This window comes from Pempheris klunzingeri, chromosome 1 (assembly GCF_042242105.1).
Source record: "Pempheris klunzingeri isolate RE-2024b chromosome 1, fPemKlu1.hap1, whole genome shotgun sequence".
In the NCBI taxonomy this organism is placed as follows: Eukaryota; Metazoa; Chordata; class Actinopteri; order Acropomatiformes; family Pempheridae; genus Pempheris; species Pempheris klunzingeri.
In genome coordinates this window covers 36,540,743-36,552,837 of record NC_092012.1, presented here as the reverse complement: position 1 = coordinate 36,552,837, position 12,095 = coordinate 36,540,743, and positions in this window count along the sequence as shown.

Below are 12,095 nucleotides of genomic sequence, written 5' to 3'. Positions count from 1 at the left end.
GGATTGATCACACCCTCCTGTGCTCCTCCAAACTGAAACACACACAAACTATCTCCATGTGTGGCATTCTTTTCTTTCTGTCTTCACTGTGTTCCACCTCTCATTTTACCAAGATCTTAAATTTACTGTGATTTCAATGACACTTTACCGGGTAACTCGGAGCTCTAGAATAATCTATATTTATTTTATGTTTTGTCCTCTTGTTTTAAAATTCATACTTACTGTATATAGATAGAGTTATATTTAAATGATAAGTTAATCAAGGGACTAGGAGGGTGTGAAAAATGAGGACAGTCATTTTCTTTATTTCTATAACTATGCCAAATTCATCTGGTCATGTTTGGGAAGACAATTCAGTGGACTAGACAATAATACTCTTTTTCAGCAGGAACCTATGCACTAATACCTGCGTGTATAAAGGCTTTTTGTGTGATTAAAAAAAAGTATCTACATTTTTAGCTAAAACATGCTTCGAGACAGGCTGACTCTTGTACCATCTCATACAGGATCACATATTGTTGATCCTTAAATGTATCTATTAGATTGTACTTATTTATCCTCTGTATAAACTTTTGAAATCCTTATGAGAGATGGAGACAAGATTTTAGGAAACCAAAAAGACTTTTCCTGTGGGTAATAATTCACCTCCTCTTGGCCCGTCAATCCTTATTTTATACCACTTTATTCTAATAATACTGCTTTTTGAAGCAGGGGGAGAGGGGTTCGTCAGGCTACCCTCCATCTCAATATTGAGACATGACAGTATGTGAGCGACTGGCTTTCTGCAGAGTCCTCAACCATGTCCTAACAAGCTCACTTTGTCTTCCAAGCTCATGCCGCTAATGTGTGTAGAAAGCATGTGTTGTTTTTCTTCCTGACTGTGTGCAACTGTTAATGTGTGAGTGCTGGTGAGAACAAGTGTGTGATTCAGCGGATCAGTCGGATGCAACGCAAGACTGTTCCCTGGACTGACTGAAAGGAAGTTTGCCTTTTTCACACAAAAACTAGGACTTCCATTAGACACAGCTTGTGTGTTGCATCGTGTAGCACTCAGAAATAGTAAATAGTCAAATATGTAATAGCCCCAAAACTAGACTTCCTGAGCAAATACAGTGCATACAGGACACAAGCTGAAATATCCGAAAAGTGCTGGAAAACGTAAATATGCCACTTGATATTTGATTTGTGCATTCCTTCTCCTACTGTAGTTTCTATGGGGTTAACATAGACATGTTTCCTCACTGAAGGCCAGTGCTGAGTTTGAGATGTTGAATGTATGTACATTTGTTGTTGCTTAAAGTAAGTACTGTAGCTACGGTAGATGCACTGAAGGCAAGCCGCAGCGGGTATGAGACTGTTCCATAACTAAAACAGGTCATTGGTTCGATATCTTCAACAGATGTTTTCATCAGCAGCCATTTCTCCTGCCAAAGTGTCCTTTAGCAAGACACAGAACCAATAGTGACTACTCTGTTGTAAGGCAATCTGATGACATGACTCAGTAAGTCTCCTGAAACAGCCCACTGTACTCATAGAGTACTGCTGTACGTGCTGCGCTGCCTCTGTAGCACTGAGACAAACTGAGGGAAGACTCTGACAGCCATTAGGATCATTTTAAAATGTATCACACTGCCACTGTCCAGCACTGTTGCTGGCCTATCTGAATTCACATAACATACAGTAGATGCACAGAGCAAATCTAGACTCAGCTGTTTGCAGCCAAAACCAGAGATGGGAGTGGGTCCGTCGTCTGTTTGTGTTCATCCAGAATGTGGCGGCACTGTCAGAGAGCCTCACAGCAAAAAGTGAATCGACCACAGACGACGGTATCACTGAACACCCAAAGGAGAGCAGCAGCGATATGCTTCTACATGTTTGTTTGTAGCTCATCACCGACACAGACCCTGGTTCCACTCAGACAGCTGAGTCACAGCACTCAGCCACAGCAGCCTAATTTAACGAGACATGTCTGTAATCCCTTGACCCTCGCAGGCTATCACGGGCTCACACACAGAGGGCCACGGTGACCATGTTCTCCCCTCATTACAGCTCCCAGAAGTCCCTGTAATAAGGTATTGCAATACACATGACATGGCACAGCTGTACGAATGAACATTTACAGACGCACAACGACTGCTCTTGGCAAAAATGAGAAATATTCTACAATCATATTTTTCTATCCACAACACTTTATGTTGTTGTGAATATTCTCGACTGAATTTGCAGAAAGCACATCTAAGACGAACTGATTTCCTCCTCTCTAGTTCCACCTTTACCATCAGGGGTTTACTATATGATTCTTGTTAACGACATGAATGCATGTGCTGTAGCCCTAGGAAGATGAGATATATCAATATAACTAATATTTTTAATTACTACTCATCCATTTTAAATGAACAGAAAGTCTCTGATGACAAGCAGCTTGCTCTAAGTTGGAGTGGCTCCTCATACACATCGCTACATTCATCAGCAAACACAGCTGCCTCAACAGGCCAAAGCAACACAACTGACAAACATCTGCAAGTTCACACAAAACCAACAGCTGAATGCAGAAACAGGTTCGGGCATAGTCTGTGTTCCAGCTCATTATGTGAAATGAGGAACATCAACTACTGACAGAATTAGATGAGGCAGAGTGACACGAAAGAACTATAATATTATTTGGCTTATCATTACAGAATCACCCTTGAATTTGATTACATAGGTGATTCAATAATGGATGGTAGCTTTTACCTGGATACACATGACCTTTTCGTGGTTTCCCTGGCAGTGTTAGTAATGGCTGCATCAGTGTTTTGTTCATCCCTCTCACATTAAACACCTCCTCTATATCTGCAGTAAACAGATCCGGTGGCTCTGAAATGATGGTAGGAGGCCCCGGCCGCTTTGGACCACCATCCAGAGGGACAAAGGGTAGGAGGGACACAGAAACACAGAGAGCTGCTTTTGTCTGCTTAGTGCACACAGAGCAGACATTTAAACCCTGGTCTTTCTGTATCTGCTAGCCTTGCACTGTGTAAAAGCAGACAGACTGCTGGGCCTCGCACATCAGGAAAAAGTCCCTTTTTTCCCTCCCAATATGACCTTATTAAGACAGAGCCGAGGAACAGTTTGAGGCCAGTTTGCGAGACAAAGGTGTGGATGTTAGGGAGCATTGATGCACTGAGGGAATGATGCAGTCGGACTTTGAGCCACGGGGGAAGGCAGGTAGACAGGCGCCCCATGTGATGCAGGGGCTTGTCGCCCCCACCTCACGATTGTTCCTGAGTGCTGGTGGATGTTTGTCAGTGTGGTATTGATTGGAAGGGAATGAAGGAAAGCTTTAAAATGTAACTATGTAGCTACCAGCTAGTGTGTGTGTGTGTGTGTGTGAGAGAGAGAGAGTGTTTCCCGCACTGCCTGGCAGGATCGATGGCTGGGGCTGGCCGCTGTGGGAGGAGGGTGGGACTGGGAGCCACAGGTCAGAGCTTACGGAGAGATAGACAGTGGACAGGGATTGATTATTTGGCCTGAACTTAGCCTGTTCCATCATCACAGTTAGTGTACGGGGTTCAGCAGAGGGATGGGTGGGTGCACAGTGTATCAGCTGAATCTGTCACTGTCAGTGAGAGAGCACACACAATCTGCATGATGTCCTGTCAGTGTCATCTGGGCCAACGTCTTTGCAATCTCAGATTCTGGAATTTTTATGCAAGAAAACTGTTTTTGATTGATGAGCAAGCAGCTCTGAAATGATGTAATGGAAATAAAAAGGGGTTTCATAATGATTTTCTCAACTCACACAAGACCAAGTAATCATTCATTCCAAGTAAAGACAAAAACTAAATTAGAGTAACAAGATTTTCACCTGACAGCCGTGCTTATTCTTCAAGGGGATTTGCTATTTCCATCCTCCCAGACTATTTGCTGCACTCTCATTGGTAGCGTAATGTAGTATACAGACAGTGTTTTTAGAGGAATCAGCTGGGAATTAGAGGAAGAGGCTTTGAAACTTTGTGTCTTTTGAGAGACATGAATAAAGAAAAACAACTATGACTCACTCGCTCATGCAGGAAACTATTTTCATTATGTGTCACCCATCTGAACATGGGAAGACAACAGCTGTACAACAGCAGAGGAAACAGCAACGAAGGGCAGCTCAAGGATCACAACAGCTGCAAATGTTCCAGGCTGTCTGTTCAGAAATCAGTTCAGAGGACGTGGTGAAAAGCACCTCCACATATCGGTGCTTTGACCCTTTGGCTATGATTCTTTTATCTTCGCATCATACTCAGGAATTAATTGGTCGTTCTGTTTGATTTTAATCCAATCAAGGTCAGGACTACCTAGCACTGAGAGTGAAACCTGCATGGTTGGAGGTTAACCTGGCTCCATTCTTGCTGTTGGTCCTAAGTGGATGTGCTGCTGTCGGCCCTAGGTGGATGTGCTGCTGTCGGCCAGAGGTAGATGTGTTTTGAAGCAGCCAGCAGGTTTGTAAGTTGCTTCAGTGTAACCCCCCCTCACAGAGCGTTGGTGGAGCTCCACCTCAGTAGCATTTCTGGTGCATGGTGGGGTCTGTATTGCAGCATTCTCAGATTCTGTTTGGTGTGCTTCCAATTTCGCTGCCTAATCTCAGCCTCCCTCTCCCTTTGTGCTGCCCATGAATATGGGCTGGTGAATCAGCGATGCACACTAATGAAATCATTTGCTGTGATTGAGGATTAGATGTAGCAGCAGTGTAATCAAACCTGCAATTTCTCAGGGGAGAAAAAGGCACGTGTGTTTTTCTGAGGCTCTCGTTATTCATTCATGGCCACAAATTCCTTCTGCCCTTCCACAAACGCTCAATTTATTTGGTACACTAGCACTGGAATCAGGTGCTCTGTATGACAATGCACCTCAGAGTGATTGGGTTGGATATGATACGAAGATTGCTATATGTGCTGAAAAGTTCTGTTTATCGTAGCGTCTAATACAGCTGACCTCTTTTGCTGCTCCGGTGAGATGGAATAACATGACAGTGATGTTATTTTGACCACAAAGTGGGCTGTTGGGCAGTGTAACCTGGATACGACCTAATTTAGGAATAACAGTGGGGAGCTATGAATCCACTCTGGGTCTGTACCACCTAAAGAAACTTCAGGGTAACTAACGGCACTGTACAGCTAAGTGGCAGGAGTCTCAGCTGTCCATACAGAGTCATGATTCATCCTATCCTATTTTACAGTTACTGTTTAAACTCTGACTTGGTTCTATAAACCAAAAAATATACAAATTAGATGCTTAGATTTGGTTCTGAGAATACACGGTTCCATATGTTTCTCAACTGGCTGCAGCTGATCAGAAAATCCCGCTGAGGCCAAAGGTGAGGCTGCTCTTCACTGGATTAGTGTGTGGGGGGGCAGAGAGGGCACATTCCTACTGCACTCAGAGAGATCAGGGTTTACATAAAAAATCCTGCTTCTCCAAGCAGTCTTTCATTTGCTGAAGTATGTAGAATAATTCCACTTAATCTGATGTTGGGAACATAATGTCGAAGGTACCTCTACAGATTTCTGTATTTCCATAGGACCTTTTTATATTTCTGTATTTATTTCTCTCTTAAGTGATGTCATCACCATAACAGATAATGATAAGTAATGTTCACCAAACTGTGTGTCTGTACAGAGTTCATAACATGATTTTTAAGGAAACTTGTCATTTGCATTGTATAAACTGTCTACTTTGATGCAGCGCAGGTGTGGGACATTTTTGTTACATGATGCTACAGACCAAGACTTTCTACCTGAAGGCTCCACCTTTTGTTTCACGAAGGCGGTGACTGGTTCAACACTTCTTACGAGGACACACAACCTTTTGGGGAGGACAGTATTTTGACGGCTTTGCTATTGATCAATGGATATCTATTTTTTCTGCATTTAACATGGGAACTATGAGAAAAAGCAATAAGGGACTGTAGAGGTATGGTGTGACTGGATGTGTACCTGCGGGACATTGCGCTGACCCACACAACAACCACACACACAGTAGCCGTGGCACATAGTTTGTGTGGCGGTGAAAGGAGTGAGGCAACAACTGCATTGTCGATAAGCACACATACTGGATGAAATAAAACGGTATAGAATAAAATATAAGGAACGCCTGCTTGGAGTGTCTTTTCTCTCTGTTCACGTGCTTTCAGCCTCACTTCACCGAGTCACTTAGACACAGGAACATGCACCTCTGTAGACCTTTATGACACCACTGTGTTTTTCACCTACGTGTGTGTGCATCCGGCTGCAGGAAATGGTGAATTTGTGAAGCTACTCTCATTATTTTTGCCCCCCCATACACACACAGAGCGGTCAACAGACAGGTGAAGCTCCTCAGAAGCTGGAAATGTTGGCAGACTGTAGAAAGGAGGACAGTGTGCGTCTGCCCCTGTGAGCACTCAGCCATCTGCTTCATTAGAATTCCCCCTTGAGGTAACCTTCCCTTCTCCAAGAGGAACTCATTGGAAGTGAAGGGCTTTGTTTTAGATTGTCTATTGTAATTACACATTATTCTCCTCCTCTGATGCCTGCCTGCCTGCTGAGAGGAGAGGAACTGGCTAACAGCCGCCCACTTGGAGCGTGGCGTGGAGGGTGCGTGGCCGCCGCTGCCACGTGAGCCTCCTGTAGGCTGCCTCTGTGCAGCGGTCCAGATCAGTGAGGTCGTGGTGACATCCTGGCGGTTGAGGTGGTTGTCTCCCTGCTGCCATGGAGGGACGACCAGCACTAATGCCTTCCTCTGCAGCATCTGGGATAATCTGCTCCAGTTCTCCTTGGGTCAAACTCCACAGTAATTAATCCTACCATTACCCCGCAGGCCTCGGGGTTACAGCGCTGTACATGCATGTTTCTCAACTTTTTTCTCTTTTCCAGCTAGCCCCTTTCAACTCCACACTGGTGCAGGGACGAAGCATGCCTCGACGTTTACTTAGATTAAAATGTTGGAATAGTGACATTTGAGCGGGACATGGGGATTTGGGTGGATTTCAGTCGGCCAGAGGGATGAAACTTGAGTGTCCTAAAAGACTTGATCTGTGCAGAGCAATGGTGGATCAGAAGTTAGAGTTGTATAAATTCAGCATGTAAAAGTGCCATCATTCTGTTTTCAACATCCTCTTTTTGCTTCTTCCCTCTCTTACAGTCCCGTTATATGTGGAAAGAAAATGCTTTTACTTTTCCCATATCTTCTCACGCTCATAGCACGCAGGCCTGGCACTACATTTTTTGGCAGCCCAGGGCCCAGAGCACTCAAAAACACACACAGTAACTACAGCACATCCGTATTAGTGCTTTTTTTCCTCTAAAACCCTGCCGTCAAAGCCTTTTGACATCTGCCAGTTTGTTCACAAATATTGTCCAAATGCCAGCTTTGCAATGCTCCAGGTTTTCATGCGCATGGCCGAAAGTTTTCTCTCTGTCAGTGTGTGTGTGTGTGTGCTCATGCACGAGGGTGACTTTGTATTTGTGTGTGTGTGTGCCTCCTGGGATTAAGTTTGTGAAAGCATACGCATGGATAACATCAGAAATATGGCCACAGGTTGCCAACCTGATGTCCCCATGCTGCCTCCTACACTGCCAGCCCACCCCCCCCCCCCCCCCCAAAAAGCCCCAATGCTCTGCTCGCTCAGCCCCCCCCATAAAACCCTGATGGTCAGAAATGGCCCGTGTGCCCTACTTAGAGGAAGGGGAAAGTGCTGACAGAGCGGCTGAGTGGTTAGTGGTGGAAATAAAAGGTGATAATATGAGCTCAGGGCCGAGCTAATAGTGCAGCCATCAGGAGCAGACATGTGACATGGGATTAGCTCGCCAGTGAACGTGTGAATGTGTCAAATTGGATTTTGTTGGTTATTATTAACTCAGACACTTTATATTCCAGAGGTGGAGAATAACTAAGGACTTTTCCTCAAGTTCCATTTATTTATGCTTGAGTTTCTGTTTTATTCTACTTCTAAGCAACTTTATATTATATGAAAGTAAATATTGAACTTTTTACTCACATACATTTTCTTGACAAAAGGGGTCACTTTTCAGGTTAGAATCTGTGTCTAAATTATTTGTTAAAGCTTTTGGCTTTAACAGCTGTAGAATGTGACTTATTAGTAGTTTGACTTCACTTCTAAACATCAAGTGAAGTCATCAAGGGAAGTGAAGCTCTGGATAATCAGTTCTTTTATTACATTTTGCTAATAACACCTCTGTACTTCTGTATGTAGGATTTAAAATGAAGCATGTTTGCATGTAGTGTAGAGTTGTTACACATAAATATTGCTTAACATCCACACGTGTTTTTAAGCGTTTCTCAAACTTTCCAGTGATTATGTTCAGCGTGCTGTCAGACTGTCGGACCCCTCTGTGCGTACTGTACATGTAGACTTTTACACACACAGATGTGTGACACGATGTGCTGCCTTGAGCTGCGACCCCGCTGTGATGAAGAACCAGCAGCTCCAGTCGTCACTCCACCATCTGCTAACAGTCCGACCTCAATGTTTGTTTCCAAGTTCAGCTGCGCGCCCCCCCCCCCCCACACACACACACACACACACACACACAAACCCTCTGAGGCCGATTCAGCCTGCTGCCTATTTCTGACCAGGGACACTTCAATCCATCTTGCAATACTCATAAAATGTTTAAATGCTGTTTATTTAATCGCTGCTTGAGATTGAATTGCAGAGATTAATTCCAAAATGTGACCCTCACTCTGCTTAACTGATTGGTTTCATGAGAGTAAAATGCTCCAGCGGATATTTTGGGGGTTTTAATTTAAAGGAGAGTGATGTTTGCGTCTGCTTTTTGAAATGCTCAACAGTAAGCTGATATGATCCCCCTACAAACATCTCGATATATTAGCGTGCTATACAGTTCAGGGGATGATTCCTGCATATTTCATAAAACCCTCTCCTCTAAAAATAATAATATCAAAGAAACCCAGAGGAACTCATTTAAAAGAGAAGAAAATACCATTTTCTTATTTTTAGCAGTTATAATCCTCCATGACTGGTGATCCCTGCAACACCATCCTCCCCCTCCTCCTCCTCCTTCACCTCCCCCTCCTCGTGAGAGTTGATGGGGATGAAGATCTCCCCCCCTCCCAGCTCTGGAGACATCCCTCACCATACACCATCTCTGGCTCTCCACAGGCTGAGAGTAAACTGTAGCACCCCCTCAGGCTGCAGCCTCTGTTCCCTGTTTATCATATTAGCCGGCGCCCTTGAGCGTTTTGCAACCAGACTCATCCTTTGAACTGAGGAGAGAAAGCAGGCCAGGGCCGCCGTACCATAAATCATGAGGGTTTAAGTCCTGACAGTAAACGGCCTTGTGCTAAACCATCGCCAGGCCTGAGAATGGAGCGCCTCGATTGGCTGTCTTGGTTGGCTTCTTTTCCTGCTGGGGCTCCTCTCCAGCCTTGTGAAAAGCACAGTGCTTTGTCAAAATGACTGTGATGCTATGAAAAGTAAATAAATACAATCAATACAACTATACTTTATAGAAGTCAGCCATGAGGAGGCAGGACCCCAGTTATAACCCACTACAATCATAACCCCACAACCCTAACCCCACAACCATAACCCCACAACCCTAACCCAACAACCCTAACCTGCTACAACCATAACCCCACAACCATAACCCAACAACCATAACCCCACAACCATAACCCTAACCCCAACCCTACAACCATAACCCCACAACCATAACCCTAACCCCAACCCTACAACCATAACCCCACAACCCTAACCTGCTACAATCATAACCCCACAACCCTAACCCAACAACCATAACCCCACAACCATAACCCAACAACCATAACCCCACAACCATAACCCTAACCCCAACCCTACAACCATAACCCCACAACCATAACCCTAACCCCAACCCTACAACCATAACCCCACAACCCTAACCTGCTACAATCATAACCCCACAACCCTAACCCAACAACCATAACCCCACAACCATAACCCCACAACCATAACCCAACAACCATAACCCCACAACCATAACCCTAACCCCAACCCTACAACCCTAACCCAACAACCATAACCTGCTACAACCATAACCCCACAACCCTAACCTGCTACAATCATAACCCCACAACCCTAACCCAACAACCCTAACCTGCTACAATCATAACCCCACAACCCTAACCCAACAACCATAACCTGCTACAACCATAACCCCACAACCATAACCCTAACCCCAACCCTACAACCATAACCCCACATCCCTAACTCAACCCTAACCCAACAACCATAACCCACTACAACCATAATCCCACAACCCTAACCCAACAACCATAACCCTAACCCAACCATAACCCACTACAACCATAATCCCACAACCCTAACCCTACAACCCTAACACCTTAAAAGATCTGTGTGAAGGACTCCTGTGAAGGATCCGTGTGAAGAATCCATGTGAAGGATCCCTGTAAAGAACCCCTGAAGGATGACTCAATTTCATTAGCAGCACTGGGTCCTTCTGAGTTGCTCTACCTTTGATGTTTCCTCATTGGTGTTTCACAGGGAATCCTTTCTCATTTGCAACACATGCAACATTTTTATTGTATGTAATTGTGTGTGTGTGTGTGTGCGTGTGCGTGAGTGTGTAACCACATAGCTCACAGCAGTGGATACAACAGACCGACACAGAACGGTGCCAACTTCCCCTGAGCAAAACGAGAAAAAACAACAAGAGGGAGGAGAGGGGATACTGTGCTGTGTGTTCATGTGTGTATGTGTCAGGACACAATAGCTGTAAGTGTGGTACTAAGTGCAAATGTGTGTTTTGTGTGTGATTAAGACGTGGAGGAGGGGCGATGGAGAGAGCAGAGGTGGTGGAGGAAGAGCGGGTCGTTCAGAGGAGAGGTGAAAGCTGCTCTGTGTGTGTGTTTGGTATCAGGATGTGGTCCCAGGAGCAAGTAGGGGGTCTGCTCCTTCTGTGGCTTCAGGCTGATAAAAGGACCAGGAGTCTCTGATAAAACAGCAGGTCAGATAACGTTACATTAGCACAGGGACTTGGCGTAGTTAGCTAGCTAGCTAGCAGGACACCAGAGGATGTAGCTCACTGAGAGGTTTAACACCAAACTAAATGGTTCTTTACCTTCTTTACCACAAACTGACTTTAAAATCATCCTTAAACGGACAAACATCATGTGTGTGAACAGTTAAAATCGATCTAAACATTATTTGTCTCTCGCCGTTGACGACCAGACAGGGGCGGGACGTGATAAATGTCTATGTAAGCACTGAAAACAAGTATTATATTATACTTTTTTTTCTCAGTGTAAACTGGGACATTTTAGTGTTTGACAGACATTTGTCGGTAGTGAGGCAGCACTGTATGCACAACTCCTGAAAAACAAATGGAGGAACCACCATGTGGTGCTTTTGGCATCACAGTACAACCACATTTACTGTAGTCTGACCGTTACAGCGTGTAGCGTATGTTCACAGGTCGCACAAGGTCACGCAAAGATGGGACCAGGGGTTTGTGAACAATCAATCTCAGACCCAACGATCATTACTGGGTATGAGTAGCAGTGTTGTACAGAAAGAAACATCCACCTTCGTTAATCTGAATGTACCTCCCAGCGAGCATGCTCACTGATGTAAATCAAACACACCTCAGTTGCTGCGTGACCAACAGGTGCATGCTGGGTCTAACACGCTACCTGCTGAAATGCTCAGGGTGGGTTTGGGGTTAAGGTGAGCATGAGGCCTGTCTGCTGTCACAATGCACGGCGTCCGTCAATGTGAGAGGCTGCTGGTTGTTTTACATGAAGCTGAACCTAGAGCAGATTGATGAGGACTGTATGACGCTCAGACACCAAGAGCCACAGCGCTGCCTCGCAGTAGCTCGGTGTGCACGCCATGTAACATCTGCAGCTCTTTGGTCTAACATGTGAGTCTGTGGCTGCACAGGTTCTATGGTTCACACACCTGGTGACCAGTTCTTCTGCTCAGTTATTTAACGTATGGACCAATCACACAATAGTTCTCGGACACCACACGAAAAAAAAGTTCTGCCCAGATGTGTCAAGAACAAGCTGCGGGACCTCGTAAACCAGGGCTGCGAGAAAACAAT